The sequence below is a fragment of the Chiloscyllium punctatum genome, chromosome 17 (genome assembly GCF_047496795.1).
Source record: "Chiloscyllium punctatum isolate Juve2018m chromosome 17, sChiPun1.3, whole genome shotgun sequence".
Taxonomy (NCBI): domain Eukaryota; kingdom Metazoa; phylum Chordata; class Chondrichthyes; order Orectolobiformes; family Hemiscylliidae; genus Chiloscyllium; species Chiloscyllium punctatum.
The window spans coordinates 71915180-71936410 of record NC_092755.1 but is presented as its reverse complement, the minus strand read 5'-3'; the positions used below and the strand labels follow the sequence as shown (position 1 = coordinate 71936410).

General features: G+C 42.4%; 1 long non-coding RNA gene across 2 annotated transcripts; it reads right to left on the bottom strand.

Moving 5' to 3' along the window:
• Positions 1–2578: 2578 nt before the first annotated feature.
• Positions 2579–19269, bottom strand: LOC140487701 (uncharacterized). Of its 2 annotated transcripts, none has more exons than XR_011962873.1 (3): positions 19137–19269; positions 14790–14946; positions 2579–2729 (listed from the first exon to the last, which is right to left on the bottom strand). It is a non-coding gene; the product is annotated as an uncharacterized lncRNA (long non-coding RNA). The 2 variants fall into 2 exon arrangements; XR_011962872.1 differs by lacking the exon at positions 2579–2729 and adding an exon at positions 7115–7946.
• Between the last annotated feature and the right edge of the window lie 1962 nt (positions 19270–21231).

Here is a 21231-nt window from a genome sequence, read left to right as displayed (position 1 = left end):
GTGCTCTCATCTTTGGACCAATCTTGAATAGTTCTTTTTGAAAACATCTGTCTCTCAGTATCTGCTGAACAGTCTACAAATAGATCCACTCCCAACTCCTATTGTTTCTGGATTTACTTCATTCCTTCATCCACAAAGTGGTTGTCTCCAAATACTAATTCCTCATGAAGTAAAGATAATTGAAGAAAGAACCTCCAGACAGGCTGTGGAAGGAAAACAACTTCGCAAAGTAATTACCTTCTCTTTTTTGTGTTCTGAGATCTAGATCACCTTGAATAAGTTGTGAAAAATATCAGATTAATCCAAGGCACATTTACCTTTCCATTCAAATATTATTTGTCTCTAAGCATTTCATTCAGCTGGTGGCATTATGTTGTTACTAGTGTCAATGAAACTTGATCAAATTAATAATTTGACATGCAATTGATTTACTATTCACACTCATAAAAATCCCAGCTATTACAATTCTAAATGTGTTTCAATGTTTGGGGATGAGGGAAGAAAGGATGTAGGGGATCAATTTCCAATGCATAATGGTGAGAATAAAGATAGAAGTTAGCAAGAGGAACTTTCATTGTCCAGTTGGGAAAATGATTAGCATATTTGTGCAACAGGGAGATAGGAATCAATTGCTGCACAGCCACTTGTGATTAATAGAAACATTACTGGGATCTAATTGATCATAAGGAGCAAACCAGCTGGATTGGCAATCTGTGCATCTGAGGTTTTGAGAATCGTGAAGATGAGATTTTCCTCTTAGTTGAATCTGATGAATGACTGTGTTCCCAGTCATTTTGGAAACCAATTGTATCAGTTCCTTCTTTGTTAGCTGCTTAATCCTGATCCTTTTCAGTTCAGAGAATTTACTTATAGGTGATGTTTCCTCAGCAAAGGTTCATTTGTCACCCTGACAACTCAGTGGATTATTGTTGAATCTGCAGTGTCACAAAAATTTGCATAGTAAATGGTAGTTCTAGTGTTATAAAAGGTAATTCAGGTGACCTCCTTGAATAGATCTCTAGTCACTTACAGCAGTTTGAACTCTCAAAATGGTGTTTCTATTGAGATAAAAACATTGCACTTTACTTTTTTGGGGGTAATTTTTAACTTTCTTTCCCCTCCGAAAATCACATGAGCTTTTCTCTGATATCTTGCTCAAATGACTACTATTTACAGCGAGCATCCAGTTAGCCAGTGGGACCATCACAATGGTTGCACTTCTGTCCATGCTCGAGACTCACATACCTATTTCTAGCATAGATTCCTGCCTAGTGATCAGGTGCAGCAATTTTACTCAATTCCTCTCCTTTATTCAAGGGCGCTGAGGACAAGTATGATACAGCCTATAGTGACCTTGGCTAATCAGCCATCAAGGTGTAGTCAAATACCAAGACTCTTTACATTTATGCAGCACAGCCACTCTCTCTAGTAGCTAACTGAGCCCTCAGGTGAATATATTTTCCTAAATGTATTAAAATTGCTTGGTTAACTATTCCATTCTTAGAGAATAGTGCACGTAAAATTTTAATGCCCAATTAGGTTTGCAGGTGACATAATTTGTCATAGTTTCACACTCTTTTTCAAAACGTAAGAGGCTTATCTAGAAATCAATTAGAGTTTAATATAAATTTAGCAATATCATTAGTTTTTGTTCCAACAGTTTTGGGTGCACCTGTACTCACGATCACCACCACAGAAGTTAGATTGGCTTTTTTTTAGAGTGAGCCCATGGAAAATGACTGGGAGTGATGATCGAAAAGCGCAGCAGGTCAGGCAGCATCCAAGGAGCAGGAGAATCGACGTTTCGGGCATGAGCCCTTCTTCAGGAATGAGGAGGGTGTGCCAAGCAGGCTAAGATAAAAGGTAGGGAGGAGGGACTTGGGGGAGGGGCGTTGGAAGTGCGATAGGTGGAAGGACGTTAAGGTGAGGGTGATAGGCCGGAGTGGGAGTGGGGGCGGAGAGGTCAGGAAGGTTAGGAAGGTGGTGCCTCCTCCCTACCTTTTATCTTAGCCTGCTTGGTACACTCTCCTCATTCCTGAAGAAGGGCTCATGCCTGAAACATGGATTCTCCTGCTTCTTGGATGCTGCCTGACCTGCTGCGCTTTTCCAGCAACACATTTTCAGCTCTGATCTCCAGCATCTGCAGTCCTCACTTTCTCCTGGGAGTGATGATCACCAACAATCTGTCCCCTGGTCCACCCAGGTTGACGTGATAGTCAAGAAAGCGCAACAATGTCACTGCTTCCTCAGGAGGCTAAGGAAATTCGGCATGTCCACAAAGACTCTTACTAATTTTAATGGAGCCAACACAGAATGCATCACAGCATGGAATGGCAACTGCCCTTCCCAAGACTGCAAGAAATTATAACAAGTCATGAACACAGCCTTGTCCGTCATGGAAACCAACCTTCCTTCCATTGACTCCATCTACACTTTCTACTGTCTCAGGAAAGCAACCATATCATCAAAGACCCCTCCCACCCCTGATATACTTTCTTCCACCCTCTTCCGTTGGGCTGACAATATACACGTTTGAACACATGTATGAACAGATTCAAGAACAGTTTCTTACCTGCTTTTATCAGACTTTTGAACGACCTCTCAAATGTTAATTCTGATCTTTCTCTATCTCTCTGTCTCTCTTTCTCTCTGCATCTTCTCTTCAGCTGAAACAATGTATTCTGCACTCTATTCTGCTACCCTCGTGCACTTTGTATGGTACGATCTACCTGTACAGAACACAAAAGAACACTTTTCACTGTCTATTAGTACATGTGACAACAATAAATCCAACTCAGATGTTATTTGTGTGTGAATGTGATATTTTATAAGGGGGTTAGTGTTTTAACTAGTAGAATTGTATGTCAACAGTTCATAGTTGTTTATTTGTAGCTAGAACCCATTATTTGTAAGAAATAGTAATCCTTGTTAAGTATAAGGATTACTTTCTGCCAACTTAGGTATAAAAAGGCAAGTAAATCGTGGAATTTCCCATACTTTAATAAAATCTCTAACTTCTGTGATCACTCAGGGATTATTGAGGCTTGACTTCCAGCACACTACCCCAATAAGAGATGATTTAGTCGTGATGATTTTCAATATAACAACTCAAACTATTGTTCATTTGGTTAGAAAATTGTGCAATTAATGACACACGTAAATTATTGGATATTGTTTTGTTTTTGTGAAAATTGTAATAATTTCGCCAAAGATCACAAAATTTGAAGATCAATATAAGTCATTGGTGGGAATACTGTATTTTTGTGGTAGATTGTTTTGTCCTTTGTTCCCATTTAGAAAACATACTGTTAATTTTGTTGTTCTATCCCTTTTCGTCCACTTGAGGCCAGCATTACCTATTGCAAAGTCCAAGTTTTTCAATGTGCCATTCAGAAGAAAGAATTTGCAGGACATTCTGAATTGTTTTACAAGGTCTTCTGTAAGTGATGTTGACTATTACAAAGTAGGAAACATGTCAGCCAGTTTCCATACAACAAGGTCCCACAGTCATCAACGTGATAACAAGCAGATTTTTTTTTAAGTGAAGTTGTTGAGGGATAAATCTTGCCAGATCACTGTGAGTAACCTTATGGCTCTTCTTTAAGTTAGTCATTGTATCTTTCACATACAGCACCCAAGAGAGGAAATAGACCCTCAGTTTAACATCTTATCTGAAAGAAGTTTGATGAACAGACTCAATTTCACCAGCAAGTTATTAAATATTGTTAGAACCACAATTTTAATATTAGCGCTGAAATATTTTGTATCAGAATAGTAAGAAAGAGCTCAATGAATGTAAATATAGGATAAGTATTGAATCTCATTGTGGGTTCACAGAAGTTTTCTGTGCAAAGGGAGCCACTCAGCCCACTGTATCTGCACTAGCTTTTCAAATGAGAGTCTCCCTGTAATCCAGCACCTGATTCCCTTTCAAATAGTCATCTACTCTCCATTGAATGTCTTGATTGAACCTGTGCCAATCATGTTCTCAGGCAGTGCATTCCAGACCTTAAACACTTGCTGTGTTCAGAGGTTTTTCGTCATATTATATCTGCTACTTTGACCAATTACTTCCAATTTATATCCTCCTGTTTTCAATCCTTTCAGGAGTGGGAACATTTTTCCTGATTTATTGTGTTCAAGACCCTCATGATTTTGAATGTGTTATTCAGATCTCCTCTCAGTTTTCTGTTCTGCAAAGAAAACAATTTCAATGTCAATTCAATCAAAGGTCTTGGATGATGAAATAAATTTACCAATACTGAATTATTTTATGAATCTTGTTGAATTTTCAGGGGCAAATTATGTTCTTAACTTCATTCACATCCAACCATATGCTACGCTGTTTCACAGTCTTTTATTTTATCAGACATAATAGATCCATTAGACATAGTCTAAAGATATGCAGGTTAGCTGGATAGGCCATGCTAAATTACCCATAGAGTCCAGAGATGTGCTGGCTAGATGGATTAGCAATGGGAAATGCAGAGTTACAGGAATTGGGTAGGAGCGTGGGGTCTGGGTGGAATACTCTTCAGAGGATTGGTGTGAACTCGATGGGGTGAATGGCCTGCTTCCACACTATTAGGATTTGATGATCCTGTAGTTAATCCTCTTGTCCTTCCCTGGTTGCCTTCAGACCATTAAGAATTGACCATACATAATGGGTTGGGAGTCACATATACTTGAGAGCTGGTGCAAGTGGTGAGTTCCCTCTCCTGAGAGCATTAATGAACCATTTCAGATTTTTGAGGTAATCCAGTTACTTTTTGATGGTATATCCAAATAAGTAGCTTTAGATAATTCTCTTTCCCAGATTGTTGCAATAGATTTGAACTCATGACCTCTAACCAATTCTATAACAGTTAGGCTCAAATATTTCATTTTCATTTCTCTTAAGTAGCAGTCACAGTCATCAATATAGTACAAATGAAAGGTCATGAATGAGGTAGTATCACCATCTGAATACTCGCTTTATTGGATAAATTATATTTTTGTAAAACCAGAAGAGTACATTAGGCAATACATTTGTGGAATATATATGTCTGTGCCACTGTTGCTGGGTCAAATCCTAGAACTCTCATCTAAAATAAGAATACATTGAGGTTCTTGCAGAGCAGTGTCCCTACTTCTGAGCCAGGAGATCTGGGTTCAAATCCCACTTGCTCTACAGGTGTGTAATAACATCTCTGATGATTAGACAATATAAAGAAAAGGTAAGAACATAAGAAGTAGGGTCAGGAGTAGGTCACCTAATCTCTCAAGCCTGTGCCGCTGTTCCATAGGATCACAGCTGACCCAGGCCTCAACTTGTCTTTCATTGCCAGTTTACCCACAGCGTTTAATGCCCCAATCTAACCACCTCCTCCCTAAATACTTTCAGTGACCCAGCCTCCCCAACTCTTTGATGATTAAAAACAAAATTATCAGTAAAAATGTTATTTTTCAAATCAACATTTGTTCCTCAGAATGTTATTAATCAACAGGCAACTAAAAACCTATTAGCCATTGATCTCTTGTTTTATTATTTCAGTACTTCCTGCCTCAACACTCGAGTTATTTCTGGCTTGGTCTGGTCTGTATGCAGTAGAATCCCTGCTCACAATTACTTAAAACTACCACTTGCATATCTATAGTCCTATGAACAGATAAAAATCCCAAGTGCTTCACAGAATTTTACTTAGACAATGATGGGTGCTGAGAAAAACAAAAAGGTTTTTGGGAAAATTGATGAAAGGGGTGTATTTTAATCAGGAGAGGGAATTAAGAGATGGAGGCGTTTCAGCTTAGGGTTTGAGTTCTAAAGTCTAGGGCCAGGCAGCAGAAGGCATGGCTGCCAACGACAGGAAAAAGTAGCTAGAAGTTCCACAGGAGCTCAGAACTCCCTTCTGGACTCACAACATTTTCTTTCGGAGGCTTTGGGACCTGTCCTGCTGTCTGTCAGGTTTCACTGCTCATTGTACAGTAGCTGAGAGAACGTGAGGACTACAGATCCTGGAGATCAGAGTCGAAAAGTCAGGAATGATGAAGGGCTTACACAAGAAACGTAGATTTTCCTGCTCCTTGGGTGCCGCCTGACCTGCTGTGCTTTTCTAGCAGCACACTCTTCACTGCTCTGTACAACCAGTGTCTGTTCCAGCATTAACCTATCTGAGCAAACTGTGTAATTGAACAGATGCTTGACTCAGGTGGAGGGTTTGACAATGAGGGTTAAAAATCGTGGTGGAAAGAGGTGGAGGCAGTTTTGTAAAAACTGGGAAAAGGTGTCTGTCAATCGTGACTTGTATCCCGCTAGGTTTCACCAGGCTGAGGAATTTGCAATCACCCCATATGATCCACGGTTTGTGCTGAATGAATAAACTCAAGAGGGATCATGGTTGAAACACTCTGCAATGACTGGGATTTAAGGGATAATGCTTTGTCTCCAGTGATGCCACACGTCTACACAGTCAAGTATCTTGCTGGCACGTCTAGCAAATCTCACACGTGAAAAATAATGGTGTGGGTGAGATACTGCTGTTTGCAGAGTGTATCCCCACAAGGAAGCCAGTGTCTTTCAGAAAGGAAGCTGTGCAGGGATCACAGAACAGACAGAGAACATTGATCACGTGCTTAAGAATTGTTGGCTTGCAATCTCATACTGGCATGAGCAAAGTAATGTTTCAAATTGTTAAAGAAAAGACTTACATTTTTATAGCACCTTTCATAAGCTCAGGTTATCTGAAGCACTGTGCAGCCAGTTAAGTAGTTTTAAAGTCTTGTCACAATTTTTACCCATGAAACATTCTGAAGTACCTATAGTGTAATTTTGTTTTTAAGTGGCTATTACCATAGCCACACAAAACCTGACATAAAGCAGGACAGGTCCCAATCATGAAATGCTAAGAATAAATATATTTACATCCAAAAACATTGAACAGAAGGAATGAGAAAATCAAATTCAAAGGATGGTAGGAAGCAAATTAAGCCAGTGTTAATGAGCAACACTGGCCCAAGATGTTTCCACCTTGTTTACAGATCCTCTAGCTGCTTCCCTATTCAAAGAGAGGCACTCTTTCCACTCGACAGCTTGTTTCAAACCAGATTGTTTAATATGAATATGATACACAGAGAACACTGATTATAATGTACAGAGAGACAATGGATTGTGCATGTTCAGCCTCAGCCGGTAACTGAAAGGGCAACAAATAGCTACGCTGAAAAGGATTTTCACAGAGCGAGGAGGATCATGGTTGTTTCTCTGCACTCCACAAGGATGATGTGGGCCACCCCTCACTCTTTGACCTGCCTTATGTCAGTGTGCTTCCTGATACTCTGCTGGCTCACAGCAAATGAACTGAAACCCCGCTGGCTATTGTCTGCCTGCAGCTCAGGGGAAACATGCTAATAAGTCTGGGCCGGAATGCCCAGCTGCCTGAAAGTTAAAATCTTCTCCTTAGGTGCATTCATGTCATACATCACATGGAGCATAAATGCTGGTGTTGACCAATTGGACCAAATGGTGTTGTAAATGTTATCTTCTGCAATGAAGTCCATATGTTACCTGATAGGCTTTGCTTTAAAAAAAAGTTGTGAACAGTGACATACTTTATGTGGTGTTGGCTGACAGGATAACGTGGTGCTTGTACAGCTTGAAATGTGGTGATGCCCCCTAGCAATTACAAAATACAACACATTGTCGAAAACCCTCACAGCCACGAGAGACTTGAAAAAGAATCTGCAGCGAGGAGTTGACTTGCTGATGGATGGCCTTCTTCTGTGGTAAAACCCATTTCCTCTGAGGCTTCCTTCGCTCCTTTGGTATTTAGTGCAGGTGCGACAAGCTCACTTAGTTTCGTTGCCGGCTGTAATTAATCTCTGTGCTGGCACAGCTTAATCCTGCAATTAACCCACAAGCTCCACATCAGTTCTTTCTCCTCACAAAGGTGCTACGGATTGTCGCTTAGCTGAAATAAACAAGACTGATTGAGATGTTTGTAGCAACCAGGAGTGATTTCTGATGCAATTAAGCATTTGGGTCTCTTTATGACTCAGTTCAATCTGATTATAATGTACAGAGAGACAATGGATTGTGCATATCTGTATCTTTAGATTAGATTCCCTACGATATGGAAACGGACCCATTGGCCCAACAAGTCCACACCGACCCTCTGAAGAGTAATCCACCCAGATCCATTTCCCTATCTATATTCACCCCTGACTAACACATCAATCACTATGGACAATTTAGCACTGCTAATTCACCTGACCTGCATATCTTTGTGATTGTGGGATGAAACCGGAGCACCCGGAGGAAACCCACACAGATACGGGGAGAATGTGCAAACTCCACACAGACAGTCACCCACGGTGGGAATCGAACCCAGGTCCCTGGCATGGTGAGGCAGTTGTGCTAACCTCTGAGCCGCCCTTATCTGAGTCATTTTGAACATTGGGCTCAACCCGAATTTGAATTTGAATCATTCTGAAATGTGAATAGGATTCAGTCCGAATCTGAATCATTTAGAATGTGAATCAGAATCAATGTGAATCAAGTTGCATGTTTTAATTCTCAAACTAAAATGTGTAGCTCCATAAGTCTTAAATCTGAACGTTCAGCCCTGATTGTCACTGTGCACAAAAGGAGGTGACTATTGGTGGGATACCATGAGTATGTTAAGCTCCTCTGTTCCTGGATCATTTCCCTCAACTGCAGTCATCTAAACATTCATGTGTTATATGAAGTGTGAAGAGATGCCTTTGGCATGCTTGCTCCAATGAATTCATAATAAAACAAATTAGCATAATGTATCATGTTTCAGGGAAACTGTTTATTTTGCTAACAAATGGATCAGGACGGAAATATTGCAAAGGGCAACACCAAAAAACTAAAGGATGTCCACTAAATGCAGTGCTTTATCTGCAAGAATCTGCATTTTTCTAGCAAGTGGGAAGAAACAAAGCAAGCCCATAAACATGGCAGCTTGCAAGATTAGCTGAACAAATCACTCTACACAATTGGCATTTGATTAAATTTCCCACAGCATGGAAACACGCCTTTCGGCCTACAGTCCACACCAACCTTCTAGGAGAAAGTGAGGACTGTAGATGCTGGAGATCAGAGCTGAAAAATGTGTTGTGGAAAAGTGCAGCAGGTTAGGCAGCATCCAAGGAGCAGGAGAATCGACGTTTCAGGCATAAGCCCTTCTTCAGGAATGAGGAGGGTGTGCCAAGCAGGCTAAGATAAAAGGTAGGGAGGGACTTGGGGGAGGGGCGTTGGGAATGAGATAGGTGGAAGGAGGTCAAGGTGAGGGTGATAGGCCGGAGAGGGGGTGGGGGCAGAGAGGTCGGGAAGAAGATTGCAGGTCAAGAAGGCGGTGCTGAGTTCGAGGGTTGGGACTGAGACAAGGTGGGGGGAGGGGAAATGAGGAAACTGGAGAAATCTGAGTTCATCCCTTGTGGTTGGAGGGTTCCTAGGCGGAAGATGAGGTGCTCTTCCTCCAGACATCGTGTTGCCATGGTCTGGCGATGGAGCAGTCCAAGGACCTGCATGTCCTTGGTGGAGTGGGAGGGGGAGTTAAAGTGTTCAGCCACGGGGCGGTTGGGTTGGTTGGTGCGGGTGTCTCAGAGGTGTTCTCTGAAATGTAGGCGGCCTGCCTCCCCAATGTAGAGGAGGCCACATCGGGTGCAGCGGATGCAGTAAATGATGTGTGTGGAGGTGCAGGTGAATTTAGATTAGATTAGATTAGATTAGATTAGATTAGATTACTTACAGTGTGGAAACAGGCCCTTCGGCCCAACAAGTCCACACCGCCCCGCCGAAGCGCAACCCACCCATACCCCTACATCTACCCCTTACCTAACACTACGGGCAATTTAGCATGGCCAATTCACCTGACCTGCACATCTTTGGACTGTGGGAGGAAACCGGAGCACCCGGAGGAAACCCACGCAGACACGGGGAGAACGTGCAAACTCCACACAGTCAGTCGCCTGAGGCGGGAATTGAACCCAGGTCCCTGGCGCTGTGAGGCAGCAGTGCTAACCACTGTGCCACCGTGCCGCCCTATTTATGACAGATATGGAAGGATCCCTTGGGGCCTTGGAGGGAAGTGAGGGGGGAGGTGTGGGCGCAAGTTTTGCGTTTCTTGAAGTTGCAGGGGAAGGTGCTGGGAGTGGAGATTGGGTTGGTGGGGGGTGTAGACCTGACGAGAGAGTCGCAGAAGGAGTGGTCTTTCCGGAATGCTGATAGGGGAGGGGAGGGCAATATATCCTGGGTGGTGGGGTCTGTTTGGAGGTGGTGGAACCTTCTGAAGAGTAACCCACCCAGACCCATTCCCCTACCCCATATTTACCTCTGACTTATGCACCTAACACTATGAGCAATTTAGCATGGCCAATTCACCTAATCTGCACACCCTTGGACTGTGGGAGGAAACCGGAGCACCCGGAGGAAACCCACGCAGGCACGGGGAGAATGTGCAAACTCCACACAGACAGTCGCCCGAGGCTGGGACTGAACCTGGGACTGTAAGGCAGCAGTGCTAACCACCGAGTCACCCATAAACAGGTCATTGATAGGTCAAAAGGGGATAAATTGCTCTGACTTTAGAATGATGACTACAGAAGGCAAGGAGCAAGTCAATATGGTGTAAAATGGACACCGGTGCTTTAAGCAACATCATGGGCTTTTGCAGTCCCACAAAGTAGCTCAAGATAGTGACCTGATACTGACAGCCTCAAGTGTAAGGTCGAGGCTATATAATGGAACAATACTTGCCCCAACAAATGAAACACAGCCCAATGCAGCAGGAAAAATAAAGATCTGGAGTTCTCACATCTCAGCTGAATCAAGTTTAAGGCCTGGACGAGGAATAATAAAAATGCCAATACAGATATGCAGCATTTCACGGGTCACTAAGCCACTGACTGTTGAATAGATCCAAGGCAATTGCAAAGATGTTTTTACAGGTCTTAGATATCTTCTGGATAAATATTATCTTGAAGTGGATGAAAGTATGAGGCCAGACCAACATCTGCTGAGGAAAGTTCCAGCTGCCTTCAATTCCGGCTGGAAAGACAAGATAGAAAAGCAGTGCAAGAAGACAGTAACCAGGAAAGTGACAATTTGTACAGGCTGGATTAACAACATGCTGGCAATCTAGCAACCTGGAAAAATGAGAACAAGCCTAGATCAAAAGCACATCAAGTAAGCGTTGACGAGCTCTGACTACCTCATGCCAATCATTGAGAACATTTTGCCACAACTTGTCAAGACAAAGATCTTTACCACTCTTGATGCAAAGGATGATTACTTGAAGTAAAGCTAGATGCAAACCGTAGTTTTCAAACTAGATTCTGGATGCCATTCAGGAGATACAAGTGGTTGCACAGTCATTTGGCATTTCCAATTCTCTGGAAGTATATTACAGCAGACAGCATGAGACAGGTTGCAAATTTGCTCACTGAGCTGGTAGGTTTGTTCTCAGACGTTTCATCAGCATGCTAGGTAACATCATCAGTGAGCCACCGGTGAAGCACTGGTGTTCTGTCCCACTTTCTATTTATGTGTCTTGGTTTGTTGTAGAGGGTGCTATCATTTCCAGTTTCTTGTCTCAGAGGTTAGTAAATGGGGTTCAAATCGATGTGTTTATGGACGGAGTTCCAGTTTGAATGCCAGGCCTCCAGGAATTCCTGTGCATGTCTCTGTTTAGTCTGTCCTAGAATGGATGTGTTGTCCCAGTCAAAATGGTTTCCTTCTTCATCTGTATGTAAGGATACTAGTGATAGCTGGTCATGTCTTTTGGTGGATAGTTGATGTTCATGTATCCTGGTGGCTATTAGTCTCCCTGTCTGACTGGTGTAGTGTTTGTTGCAATCCTTGCAGGGTATTTTGTATATGACATTTGATATGCTGGTTGTTGGTACAGGGTCCTTTAGGTTCACCAGTAGCTGTTTCAGTGTGTTGGTAGGTTTGTGGGCTACCATTATGTCAAGAGGTCAGAGTGGGCTGGTAGTTATCTCTGAGATGTCTTTGATGGTAGTGTGGCTAGAGTCTTTGGGCGTGTTGTGTCTTCATGTTTGGGTTTGTTGTTTAAGAATCGGCGGACTGTGTTTATTGGGTGCCCATTCTTCTTGAATACACTGTAGAGGTATTTCTCTTTTGCTGCTCATAGTTCCTGGGTGCTGCAGTGTGTTGTGGCCCATTTAAGTAATGTCCTGATGCAGCTCTGTTTGTGGGTGTTGGGATGGTTTCCTGTGGATGCTTGTCTGCAGCTCCCCATTTGTTCCACTGTGACATTTAGGAAGGGGAGTCTGTTGTTGTTCTCTCCCTCTTCGGTGAATGTTACGCCATTAAGGATGCTGTTAATGATTTTGTAGGTTTCCTCTAATTTGTTCCTTTCATGATGAAAAAGGTGTCATCCACATAGTGGACCCAATGTTTGGGTTGGATCATGGGGAGGGCTCTTTATTCTAGTCTCTATATTACTGCTTCTGCTAAGAATCCTGATACTGGTGATCCCACAGGTGTCCCATTGATTTGTTTGTTGGTCTTGTCATTGAAAGTGAAGTGGGTTGTGATGCACAAGTCTACTAGCTTGAGGATGTTGTCCTTGCTGATGGAGTTGGTGCTGCCTGGTGTTTGTGTCCTTGGTTTGTCTAGTAGTGAGGTCAGTGTTTCTTTGGCCAGGCTGATGTTAATTGATGTGAATAGGGCTGTTACATCAAAGGAGACCATGACTTCATCCTCTTTTATCTTGGTATCTTTGATGATGTTCAGGAATTCCTGGGTGGAGTGGATGGAGTGTCATGAGTCTTCTATTAGGTATTTCAGTTTACACTGAAGTTCCTTTGCTAGTCTATATGTCTGTGTGCTAGGGAGTGAGACTATGGGTTTGAGGGGAGCCCTTGGTTTGTGTACCTTTGGTAATCTGTAGAAACAGGGTGTGTTGGATTTATCAAGTTTCATTCTTTGGAGATCTGTCTTGTTAATTTTACTTGATTTGTGGAGTTTCTTCAGTGGTGCTGTGATACGGTTTTCTAGCTGTGGAGTTGGGTCCATCGCCACCTGTTGGTAGATGCTGGTATCTGTGAATAGTGAGTTCACCTTTTCAATATACTCCATTCTATTTAGGATGATGGTCATGCACTCTTTGTCTGCAGGTAGGATTACAATATTTCTGCCTTTCTGAGTCCTTATAGCGCTTTCCTTTCCTGTGTGTTGAGGGTGTTACCTTTTTTTTTCCTGCTTAGTCTTGGTGCGACTGTCTGTCTGATCAGCTGCCGCAAGTTCTTCCCTGAGTCCGTTGTCTTTCATGGTTGGTTCCAATGGTGCTAGGAAGTTCTTTTTGTCTGCATCTCTGTAGTTGTAGTTCATCCCTTTTACTAGACAGCTTTTTTCATGTCTGTTAGTGGTTATCAGACAAGTTCTTGAATTTGCTTCTGAATTGTCTATGTTGTCTTTTGTTCGTCATGGAGATGACTACCAGACTACTCCGACCTCTTGGCATAATGGTAGCCCACAAACCTATCAACACACTGAAACAGCTACTGATGAATCTAAAGGACCATGTACCAACAAACAGCAAATTGAATGTCATAAACAAAATAAACTATAACAAACACTACATTGGTCAGACAGGCAAACTAATAGCCACCACAAAACATGAGCACCAACTAGCCACCAAAAGACATGACCAGCTATCACTCGTACCCTTACACACAGAAGAAGAAGAACATCACTTCAACTGGGTCAACACATCCATTCTAGAACAGGCTAAACAGAGACATACACAGGAATTACTACAGGACTGGCATTCAAACTGGAACTCTATCAATAAATACATCGATTTGGACCCCATTTACCAATCTCTGAGAAAAAGAACCAGAAATGATATCACCGACCTTAACAAAGCAAGACACATAAATAGCAAGTGGGACAGAAAACCAGTGCTTCAATGGAGGCTCACCGACGATGTTACCTAGCATGGTGACAAAAAGTCTGAGAACAGACCTATCAGAGCAAACTTATAACCCAATCCACAACCTGAGCTACAAATCTTCTCAAAATTCACAAGCATGACATAGGCAGCGATCGTCCTGGTGTAGAAGCCATTGGAGATGATCTGCTAGTTTGTAGATGCAGAGACACAAGAGGCATAATCAGAATAGATGAATCTGAAACTGACCAAGAAAAAGATGCAATTGAAGATGCTGAAATTGAAGTACGTAGGTCATGTATTCAATGCAAGCGAGTGTTGGCTGAATGCTGAGAAGCAGAGAGTTGGAAGCAGAGATGCAGTGATCAAAAGGTCTGAAATGCAGTGTAACAATTTTTGGATTTGTGAACTATTTAGCAAAGTTCTTGTCTAATCTGTCAGCAGTGTATAACCATCACTGGTTATAACTAAGCTTGCAGATAAAGATGTGGGGCACAGAACAAGAAGCAGCTTTCATTAGGATTAAACAGCCAGTGGTGACAACACTAGTGCTGAGGTAGTACCACATAAACCTTGCAGAGTGATGCTAGTGAAGCAGGACATGGAGAAATTCAATCCAGCCAGTACATCGATTGCATTTTCATCCAGGATATTAACACAAACTGACCAATGCTATGCTCAGATTGAGATAAAAAATGAGAAATTGTCTTTTCTTGTGGGTGTCTTAACCAATACCTGTTTTCCAATGTTACATTTAGGTTGGACCACAAAACACTACAAAGAATCTTTCTCAAAGCGCTTCTATCTGCTCCAAACTGTTTGAAAGGAATATTATGTCATTTACAGAGATATACTTTTTATGTGACTTACATGGAAAACAGATGGATATTACCAAAATGCTGTCAAGAGCAGCCCTTTGTATGAAGAATGATGAGGCTGCTGGGTAGAGTGTAAAATCTTTCAGATTCAATGGGAAGCAACAGCTCAACATGCTCTGGAAGTTCGCAAGCCAGCAGAGACACCGAATCTGAAAGACAAGCTTCTTGTTAGATCAAGTAAATTAAGCAACAAGATGGAACTGTTCAAGTGCTGCAGGAAATAGTGATGAAAGGAGCACACACATGTTGCTGTAAGAAAGTGGGTGTACGGTATAGAGATGAAATGATAGCCCAAGATGACATCTTGTATACAGGGAAACAGAATCATTATCCATAAAGAGATGAGTCAGGAATCGTGGTTCTGGAGAAAGCACGGCAGGTCAGGCTGCATCTGTGGAGCAGGAGAGATGGGAAAAGAAATACTGTAGTGCATTCTTGCAAACTGTCAAAGAATTGAACATGGTCAGAGAAAAGCAAGAGAGGAGGTATAGTTGGTAAGTTTGCAGATGACACCAAAATTGGAGGTGTAGTGGACAGTGAAGAAGGTTACCTCAGACTACAACTGGATCTTGATCAGATGGGCCAATGGGCCAAGGAGTTTAATTTAGGTAAATGTGAGGTACTGCATTTTGGTAAGGCAAATCAGGGCAGGACTTAAACATTTAATGATGGGATCCTGGGGAATGTTGCTGAATAAAGAGACCTTGGAGTGCAGATTCATAGTTCCTTGCAAGTGGAGTCACAGGTAGATAGGATAGTGAAGAAGGTATTTGTTATGCTTTCCTTTATTGGTCAATGCATTGAGTATAGGAGTTGGGAGGTCATGTTACTGATATACAGGACATTGGTTAGTTACTGGATTAGTGGTGCTGGAAGAGCACAGCAGTTCAGGCAGCATCCAACGAGCAGCGAAATCAACGTTTCGGGCAAAAGCCCTTCATCAGGAATAAAGGCAGTGAGCCTGAAGCATGGAGAGATAAGCTAGAGGAGGGTGGGGGTGGGGAGAGAGTAGCATAGAGTACAATGGGTGAGTGGGGGAGGGGATGAAGGTGATAGGTCAAGGAGGAGAGGGTGGAGTGGATAGGTGGAAAAGAAGATAGGCAGGTTGGACAAGTCAAGGAGACAGTAACTGAGCTGGAAGTTTGAAAATAGGATGAGGTGGGGGAAGGGGAAATGAGGAAGCTGTTGAAGTCCACATTGATGCCCTGGGGTTGAAGTGTTCTGAGGCGGAAGATGAGGCGTTCTTCCTCCAGGCATCTGGTGGTGAGGGAGTGGCGGTGAAGGAGGCCCAGGACCTCCATGTCCTCGGCAGAGTGGGAGGGGGAGTTGAAATGTTGGGCCACGGGGCGGTTTGGTTGATTGGTGCGGGTGTCTCGGAGATGTTCCCTAAAGCGCTGTGCTAGGAGGCGCCCAGTCTCCCCAATGATTTGTCCGACCTGCCTATCTTCTTTTCCACCTATCCACTCCACCCTCTCCTCCTTGACCTATCACCTTCATCTCCTCCCCCACTCACCCATTGTACTCTATGCTACTCTCTCCCCACCCCTACCCTCCTCTAGCTTATCTCTCCATGCTTCAGGCTCACTGCCTTTATTCCTGATGAAGGGCTTTTGCCCGAAACGTTGATTTCGCTGCTCGTTGGATGCTGCCTGAACTGCTGTGCTCTTCCAGCACCACTAATCCAGTATTTGATTTTCAGCATCTGCAGTCATTGTTTTTACCTTTAGGACATTGGTTAGGCCAGTCTTGGAATATTGCGTGCAATTCTGGTCTCCCATCTATAGGAAGGATGTTGTGAAACTTGAAAGGGTTCATAAAAGATTTATAAGGATGTTGCCAGGGTTGGAGGGTTTGAGCTGCAGGCAGAGGCTGAATAGGCTGGGCTGAGGGCTGAGGGGTGATGTTATAGAGGTTTATAAAATCATGAGGGGCATGGATAGTATGAATAGACAAGGTCTTTTTCCTGGGTGAGGGAGTCCAGAACTAGAGGACATGGGTTTAAGATGAGAGGGGAAAGATTTGAAAGGGATCTAAGGGGCAACCTTTCATGCAGAGGATAGTGCATGTATGGAATGAGCTCCCAGAAGAAATGGTGGAGGTGTGGTACAATTGCAACATGTAAAAACGCATCTGGATGGAATAGGAAGAGTTTAGAGGGATATGGGCCAAGTGCTGGCAAATGGAACTAGATTAATGTAGGATTTCTGGTTGGCATGGATGAGTCGGACTGAAGGGTCAGTTTCTGTGCTGTATATCTCTATGACTCTAAGTGCTCTTCTGGTAAAACATTGGCAAGGAAATTATAGACCACTTCACCTATTGTGGTGCGTATAATGAATACTTGATAGCGTGAAACTAAAACTCACTCTTGCAGTGATGAGGGGATCAATCATCCTTTGTGGCACTGAGCCCAATCCCTCACATGAAATCCACCCCATGCAGACTGTCTTTGTCATCTGTGATGGTCTTGTGTGACAATCAGCTGGAAATAAAATCCCATTGCATTCCTGACCTTCCTGCGACAGTGAACTTTTGTCAATGCCCTGAATGGATTGGGATGTTTTCAAACACAGCTGAAGCCATTGATGCCAATGACCGAACTTTCGTAAAGATGGAGAATTTCTCTGCTCAGACCCAGAAAAGTCATGTACAGCTTTCACAATGCTAGCCAGATCAATTGCAGTCATCCCTTGGATTGACAACATGTAGAATTATAGCTTAGAGATTGGGTTTCCTGCTCTTTAAATAAGGTGAGTCCTCCTGCAAAGGGGATAGGGTGAGATGGGTCATCAGTGTCAGATATGTTCCTGCCATATGATCCAATGCAAGTACATATTGAGGAGCTTGCTGGTTCAGGTAGCTGTATCCTTTCCAAACCACATTGCCAATTACTTTTGGCTCCACTGTCAGGTTTAGCAATGGTAGGACAAAATCCAGCCCAATGTTACCAAGGACTTGTTTTAGTGATTGTCTGAACGTGTTGGAAGCTCATCATTGGGTGAAGTATAGGCAAGAGCATTTTTACATACTAATTTAGTCACAGAAAGCCTTCTGGGAGAGAGATCAAGTCAATAGCTGGGCAACAGAGGACTGAAAACAAAGGCTTTATTCTTCAGAATATTTAATTGGATGAGTTTTCTGCTCATTCTGTGCTGAATGTTGAAATAACTCCACACAGGCCGGTATTCTGTCACCAAGTCACCCTTTATTTACACGCGGAGTGTTCTTGACACTGATCCAGCTCCCTCATAGCCAGCTCTCAGAGTGAACAGGATATCTGACACTCCTGTTCTTAACTGTCTGCAGGGCTCCCTGATTGGACCAGATAAACAACCCCAATCAGAGAACTCATATTCTATGAGGCCTTCCTCGCTGAACTCGTTACAATCACTGCAGATGTCAGATAAGCACTCTGGAAATTTAGCAATACTGGAGGAGTCAAGAGAGCTGGTGGTGGGGTAGAACTGTGTATTGTCATTTTATCTTTGGAAGCTAATGCTGTGGTTTCAGATGATGTTCTTGAGAGGAGCATATAGATGAGAAATAAGAAGGGGCAAAGGATAGATCCTTGGGGGACACGAGAAGTAATGAAACGAGAGCAGGAAGAGAAATCATTCAGTGAATACTCTGGCTGCATTTAGGTAGGCAAGAATGTAGACAACTGTAGGTCATTAAGTACAAAGAGGGAGAGATTGCTTTTGACACAATCATATAGGATTTCATTTGCCACTTTGGTAAGAATCATCTTGACACAATGGCAGGGACAGAATTTTGATTGGGGAGGGATTCAAATGTGGAGTTCCGGGAAAGATTGGAACAAATTTGGGAGAAGTCAACATGTTCAAGAGTTTTGGAGAGGAATTTGATGATGGAATGATAGTTTGATGGATAGTGGCATCAACGGCTGCTTCTTTGGGGTTGATAACAGATCTAGAGAGAGGGACAATGCCCAAAGACTGACAGCCTTTAACAATATTGGCTAAGAAAGGGAGCAGAGGCAGCAGAAGTTGTGTGGTCAGCATTTTAATGAGAATAGGGTCATTAGAAGGAGAGGGAGCCTCATGGAGAAGATGAAATTGGAGAATACATGAGGGCAATTAGAAGAGAATGTTGAGAAAATTGCAAGGTTAGGATAGGATACTGAGGACGCAGGTGGCACAGTGAAAAGGAGAGGTATGACAGAGCAGCTGGCCAGATGGGCTCAATCCTGGATTGTCTGTGAAGTACTTATTATTTTAATTATGTATAGATGGTCTGGGGGCGAGAGATTTAAGCAAATGGTTTGCAGTAGAGAGAGGAAGCCAAGGCATCTTGTCTATTATGCTATGTCTCATGTTACCTTTGAGGTTCAGCATCCAATTTTCCTTCATAGGACTCCTGTGAAGTACATTAAAAGTGTTAAATGAATACAAGTTGTTGTTGTGATTGTATTTTAGCAGGAGCGTTCATCTGTTCAAAACACCATAGCATGATTTAAGACTTGGCTTTCGGTTGGCTAAGGTAAAGAAATTTGTCTTATTCACATGTATTTATTTCTATTTATAAAATAAGCATGCTTTAAGAGAAGTTCATGCATTGTGACCTGATCTGTTAATTTAAACACAGCTGCTTTCATTAGCTAACTTTGGAATGGCAAAAAACTTTTATTACTCAGTTTATAGATACTATTTTCAAAGTTAACGAGGGAGGTTGGAATGGGTGAAGGTTAATAAAGAAAAGTCTGACATCGAGCAAGATGTAGGCCAGTTCCGAATGTGTATCCAATCCTGAACTGAACTTAGGTAAACACAATACAGTGGTGAGCCAGATATGAACAGGGATGTAATTCCAAATCCAGTGAAAGACATTCTGGTGTGCCAAAGCTCACTCAGTGCGTTCAAGTTGCTCTGGCCAATCTGCAGTCAGTGTATCCACATTGTGGTCTGGAGCTAAGAATAGTGACTGCAAACTTTCCAATTTTCCTTTCATTACATGGCTGATCAGACTTCTCCTGTACTTATGAGCTGTCAGTGGTGTTTGTGTGTCACAAGTTTATGTTCACCCTGTTTGGTCATTTTACAAACATACATTCCTTGATCATCAAGTCCCAGGGTGGGATTGGAACACAGACTTCCTGGCTTAAAGGAAATGTGTCACCATACATCCATGGGAGGCATGTATAGGTTTGAAACTGATTCCTGTCTGCCTAGTCATGTCTGAGCTTTGTGTATGTGTCAGATGCTATGGAATTCATTCTCCAACTCAGAAGAGTTGATAGTTGATACGAGATGGTAGACAAATAAAAGACTAATAACATGTGACATTAGAATTGAAAAATTATGGGGAGGAATTCATCCATAGACTAGGTTCAGGTGGAACTAGAAAAATCTCATTTATCAGGCAAAAGTGAGGACTGCAGATGCTGGAAACCAGAGTTTAGATTAGTGTGGTGCTGGAAAAGCACAGCTGGTCAGGCAGCATCCGAGGAGCAGGAAAATCAACATTTCAGGCAAAAGCCCTTCATCAGAAATGGGACAGAATTTTGAGTGGGACAGAATGGCCAGAGCAAAGAGAATTGGCAGTTTCGCCTTCCTGAGGAATATTAGGTCAGTTTCTATGACAGAACAGAAGCTTTTGTTGTCTTTCTCTGCTGCAGGGTCACAAATTACAAGATTCCTTCAACTCAATTTTACATGCTGCTACAGTAAGATATAAAATCACCGAGTTAACTCGGAGGCAGAAGCACAGCATTCTGTCAGCTCAGGATGTCAGTTCTTCCAGGTTCACAAAGAAACTGGAAAAATAAGTATACCTGGTTGGGACTTTATCTCCTGTCTCCACTGTTGAAAGTTTCTGATTAAAATGGCAGATTGGACATTGATAGTGTCAGTGGAACCTCTGCATAGCCAGTTTACAGATTAAATGTTTGCCTCCTAATACATGAAATTGTGGTTTGTCAGATTGGGATAGAGAAAACAGATAACGTATTTCCTCCTGTAAATTTTACTCTAGCTCATTAAAATCCAACCTAATGCCGCGAGGTTTGTTTCAAATGACATAATTACTTGACTTCTATAGTCACTCACGCAAAACTGCCAAAAGTGCAGGAGCCAGTATACTTTGTAAATATCGTGAAGAAATGTAGGAAGAACTTATTCCCACAAAAATGAAGATTTAATTCCATTCCTGTTAAAATATTGCAATCACATCAACTTTGACACTGGGACTGTCATAATAGTCTACCTACAAAACAACAGCTTTGCTAATCATATTGTCAGAGAAATGTTGTTCAGTTTGATACATTTCTCAACTTCTACTTTATAATATTCAACATTAAAAATTTACACTACATAATTTCTGCAGATGTTAATGATGCGAAACATGTGCATATTTTAAAAGCTGCCAAGAACATTGAGTACTCAAGGCACAATTTAGCCTGGAAAACCTTCAGGCTC